Source organism: Haemorhous mexicanus, chromosome 1 (assembly GCF_027477595.1).
Source record: "Haemorhous mexicanus isolate bHaeMex1 chromosome 1, bHaeMex1.pri, whole genome shotgun sequence".
In the NCBI taxonomy this organism is placed as follows: domain Eukaryota; kingdom Metazoa; phylum Chordata; class Aves; order Passeriformes; family Fringillidae; genus Haemorhous; species Haemorhous mexicanus.
The window spans coordinates 84424927-84428993 of record NC_082341.1 but is presented as its reverse complement, the minus strand read 5'-3'; positions in this window follow the sequence as shown (position 1 = coordinate 84428993).

Here is a 4067-nt window from a genome sequence, read left to right as displayed (position 1 = left end):
TATGCCTTGTAATTTAATGCATATATTTAGCTCTAATGTCTTGGTTTTCAAGCTTTATTCTGCAGTTCCTTGTTCCTTCTCTGGATGTCTGAGTAGTATCACCTGGAAATCTTCCCTCGTCATTTCTAAAAAGGGTGCAGCAGATCTAAGTCTCAGGTATCAAAGCAGGCCCATAGAATTTGGGATTGTGGAGTCTGGTATTAGAGGGCAGAGGTAATACAGGTGGAAGAAGAAATAAAAGAGATCAAACACAACAAACTGGTGCTATGTTCAAGCTCAGGTTGCTCTTTGCATCCAGTCTCTATAGTGAAAATCTGGGTGGCATTGCATGTAGTCTTACTGCTTGTGGCATTTGATGCCACTTAGAGGATCTGTACATGGCTGGGCTGACTGGAAGCAGCCTTAGGGGCAAGAATTAACTTTGTAGGTCCAGATTCTCGTGTGCCTTTGCTTCTCTGTCATCATCTTCTCATGGAAAAAGATTGGGGAGTTTATTTGATCAACGTGTCAGCTGGGGTGTGCTAGAAAAGCTAAAAATAGATTTTTAAAAGGATAAATCACCAAATTTACTGAGCAAAGAGAGTGTATTCTAAAGGCAATCCTGCTGTGATGATTTTGTATATAGGAAGATAGGACAGCTGAGCAGCTAAATAAGCCATAAAAATATTTTTTGCAAGCATCATCCAGGGCTTGCAAATTATTCAAAGTACACATCTATAAAAGAAAGAAATTAGGATGATAAAGATGAAAAATGGGAACAGACATGAAACACCTAAAGGAAGTACTCACAGTGCTTCCAGAGTGTATTGGCAGTGAAGAACTAGTAGAGAAATCATTCAATGGAGTTCAGTGTTCTGGTTTTGAAAAAGTAAACATTTTTTGGCTAAAATTGGGATTGCTCAACAGAACAGAATTTATTGAAAATGTAGGTTATAATAATTAGGACAAAAAATTATTTCTTTGCTGATTTTTGTACAGTTCAGTCTGAAAAAGTTTCTGGGAAAAAAAAGGAAAATAAGCTTGGATTTTTAAACTGTACTCAATAACAAATTACCTTTTATATTGGCTACCTCATGCAGCCAGTTTTGGTAGACCATTTGTATCATTCACCCATTGGTGTATTGCTCCTGCACTTGTTAGCACCTCTTGAATGGATAATCCCTATCCATTTCATTTAATTTGTCAGTAGTAATAAATCAAAGTGGGTTTGTTTGTGTGTCCCTGAAGTAAGACAAATAACTTTGCCTTACTGCACTTAGCCCCAGGCTTCCTTCTGGGTGATATGTATGCCTGGAACTTTAAGTCAGAGGCAATACTTGTTTTTTCATTATCCAGTTGCTGTCTGTACAGCCCTAGAGAATGGAAAATTAATACTTCAATTTTCAAGTATTTGGGACTGAGCTGCAAAAAAACACCTCCAACTTCCAATCTGGAACCTCATTGAAAAGATTTCACAAACAAGTAGATAAGACCTCTTTGAAAAAGAAACAGGCTTGAAGGATGAGGGTAGTAGAGCCACTCACTAACAGCTCTCAGCATCTAAAGTGTCATGGTCAAAATTCATTGAATTTAAACAAGCTAATTTTGTGGTAACCCTGTCATCATCCAAGCTGTCTGTCTGTATTTAGGGCAGAACTGAGTAGTTTTGAAGATGGTTTTAAATAGCTCACTTGCTAAAATATGCATGTGTAAAGAGACCTCAACATAGCCAAAAATTTGTGTCAAATAGTTTTGTCTGAAAATGTTACCTAAACCTGAAGAGGAAACAGTGCTTTCCTTGCTACAGGAACATCAGATATTTTGGCTGTTCAAGACCCTGAGAGCACCAGAAAGCTTTGGCTGGTCGCTGCCAAGTCACCCAAGGGACTCCACTCACCTTTCTGACCAGGGCACCCAGGCCCTCATTTAGGCTGAAGCTTGGGTCCTCAGTTCTTGCTTGAGCTGTGTCATGGACATAATGATCTCCAGCTCCTCCTCAGAACAGACCTTGGGCAGATGCATCAGGGAACATTATTTCCACTCCTGCCTGTGGCCCTGCCAGTCCTAAATAGACCCTGAAGCCTGACTGAGCACTTTCCTTTTCCTGGGGCTGCTGATAGAGCCCATTGCCAGCATCCTGCCCTGTGCACTGTGTGCAGGTCCTGTGGAACACTGGCTGTGCTTGCCCTCACTTTCTGGTTTGTTGCCACTCTCTGAGCAGTCCCACTCATGCTCTCCCTGACACTGCTTTGGGATAATCAAAGTACAAATCATTCTTTGCCTGTTTCAGAGATCGACCTTCACAAAGCCCTTTTCTTTTCCAGGATAAGCTCCTGTCTCACAGACTCATGGCATAATGTCAAAAGGAGGATGGTACAGAATGCTCTGGGATGCAGTATTTTCAACATTTTCTCTAGAAGACATTTAACTGTGCTGACTCTAATGTGGTCACAGGTGTAAAGAGCAGTCAATCCTGCTGTAGCTCATTAGGAGTTTATTTAATTGTCATTTCATATGAAACTCTGTTCTCTGTCCCTCACTGAGAGCAACCTACTACATTTAAATGCCATTTGGAACAGAGCAGGGCACTGCTCATTACGTGTGCTACATCCATGAGATTTCAGAGACCTGCTCACTGACTTCCTCTCACAGCCAGAACTAGCAGGGCACTGTGACATGCACCTTTTAGTTTGCACCTTTGGCAAAGCAAGCACTTGGACTGGGTGCTCTGTCACTGACAGTGACTGCTCTGGCTCTGGAGGATAAAGGGATTCAGCACTCCATCCTCACTGTCTCTCTGAATGTTGCCTAAAACCTAACACTACTCTGACAGTTTGCTTTAAGATTGTTTCTTTGTGACTCTGTAGGGGGTAAATGGAGCATGAGATACCCCTACAGACAGAGATGATGCTACAGGCTGGCCAAGAAGGTGCTCTTAAGGCTTGAAAACTATTCTAGAGAATAAGAAAGATAAAAGCAGGGTTGATGGTCATTTTCCACGACAGAAAAGTATCAGCAGTGGCATCCCAGGGGTTGTTACTAGACCAAGGTCTGAGGTTTGTCCATCATCTATCTTCATCCCTTGCATTAGAAATGGCTGCGCACAGCAAAAGTTTGTAAGTGATGTGTTTTGGTATTCAAAGACTGTTTAAATTGCAAGGAATTCCAAGGCAAATTCATGAAGAAGAGGAAGTGAATATCCATGCCATTTTGATGGGGGAATGTGAAGAGGACATGGACAAACCTCTCTAGGTGATGTGGAATTCCATGAATATCAGTATGTGGTTGTCTCTTGTCATCTTATTGCAGGGGTCCCATAATGTTGCCTCCTTATCACAGAAGTTTCGTACCTTCTTGTTTCTTGTAGGCAACTCCTCCAAGCACTGACTCTTTCTTTTTCACAGAGTACCCAACTGACTCCAGTTCCCCTCTCAAGGAGCCACCCCACTCTGTTATAGCACTCTTCTTCTCCTTGGTTACAGCTGTGGCCTGTTAAAGTCAGGCCTGTTCCTAATCTTTGATAATTGGCCCAGCTGCAACTCCTTAGGAGTAAGATTACTGTCTACACTATCTTTATTTTCTTATTCTATCCCCCTACAGTCTCTGGCAACATTAAATCTGCAGAGGATGAATCTTGGTGCCAAGTGGGCCAGTCCCTAATGTTGCACAAGACTCTACCAGTGAGATTGGGATGAACAGCGGTGAATGCAGGGCTCTGGGATGTGAAGTCCCCCCCCCACTTCAAGATACGACCACTGGTGGCTATTTTGGGACAATCACAAGCAACCCAAACACCTGAACCTCTGAAGAGTTTAGTATTATTCAAAAACTCAGAAGTTTCATTGTGGATATCTTTCTCTAAATTGGTTATAAACATATTGAATAGAATAAGTCCCTCTACTGATTCCTGCTGGGAATATAAACATAATTTTGGGAGGACAGACACTCAGACTGTGACTGTACTAGTGAATTAAACTGTGACTAAAAATATACTCAGAAATGGTTTGGGCCAGGAAATGTGCCTAGCTCCCAGGATTAACGACATCATGCCATCTTGGCAAAAATCCCTCTGCTTCAGTCATCCATCT